Below are 1,133 nucleotides of genomic sequence, written 5' to 3' on the forward strand. Positions count from 1 at the left end.
AGCTGCTAAAATGAAAGGGTGTGAGTGGCTGGGCCTTAATGAAGATTTGTAGCAACCATGCTAAAGACCAGACCTGCAAGTAGGATGTCTGTTACATCCCCAAGAAAGAGGCTTGGACCCTGCTAGTCCTGTCCAGATTTACTCCTCAGCTTTAATTCTACCAGCTGTGATGTGTCCCAGGGAACTATTTATCTTCACTGCAAGCACCAATTCTTAAGGGAGGTTTATTGTCGCCTTAATGAAGATTTGTAGCAACCATGCTAAAGACCAGACCTGCAAGTAGGATGTCTGTTACATCCCCAAGAAAGAGGCTTGGACCCTGCTAGTCCTGTCCAGATTTACTCCTCAGCTTTAATTCTACCAGCTGTGATGTGTCCCAGGGAACTATTTATCTTCACTGCAAGCACCAATTCTTAAGGGAGGTTTATTGTCTCTAAACTATTTTCTCTTCCCAACACTAGGTTTGCAAGTGTGTATGCGACAAGAGGAGCCAAACGGATAGGACGTGTGTACAAAAAGGCTATTTTTAGGCAATTCACAGATGACACTTACTCCCAGGAGATCCCCAAAGCAGCATGGCTGGGGTTCCTTGGACCAGTCCTGAAGGCAGAAGAAGAGGATGTCTTTATCATCCATCTAAAAAACTTTGCTTCCCGACCATACTCCGTGCATCCACATGGGGTGTTCTACGACAAGGACTCTGAAGGTAAAACCTGGTTTGCCTTTTCCTCTCTTTTTCCCCTGGAGTAACTAATATCATGGCTAAAAGTTTGTCCAAGTATTTATTGACATCAGAGGACTTTAGATCACCCTTAGACTCATCAGTAATTGCAGCTGATGACTAAATTCAGGAACAGCCGCATCTCTTAAAACTTTTTGCCACAAACTTGCAACACCTGGGATAAATCTAGTAATGAAACAGGTTAGATGGGTCTTTTTTCCTGAATTATTTTTCTGAATTATAAGTCACCAATGCATTTTGCCTCTTTCCTTCTACCTCTAGTCTGTTTGAATGGATGGAGTTCTTGTAACTATATGTTTTCCTCTCTTTTGGGCTATAACAAGTATGATCTAATTTTCAGAATCCCAGACCTATGCTTGTGCATTTTTGTTAGAGGACTGTATGGATTTCC

At 42.3% G+C, this 1,133-nt stretch overlaps 1 protein-coding gene across 1 annotated transcript in view; it reads left to right on the top strand.

The window, feature by feature from the left end:
* Window positions 1–1,133, top strand: part of LOC103807817 (hephaestin-like protein 1) — a 33,504-nt gene that overhangs the window by 8,460 nt on the left and 23,911 nt on the right. Inside the window, exon 2 of the mRNA XM_009080568.1 lies at window positions 462–706. The gene's annotated coding sequence lies outside the window, so the exon portion shown is untranslated. The remainder of the gene's footprint in view (window positions 1–461; window positions 707–1,133) is intronic.

Source organism: Acanthisitta chloris, unplaced genomic scaffold, assembly GCF_000695815.1.
Source record: "Acanthisitta chloris isolate BGI_N310 unplaced genomic scaffold, ASM69581v1 scaffold3098, whole genome shotgun sequence".
In the NCBI taxonomy this organism is placed as follows: Eukaryota; Metazoa; Chordata; class Aves; order Passeriformes; family Acanthisittidae; genus Acanthisitta; species Acanthisitta chloris.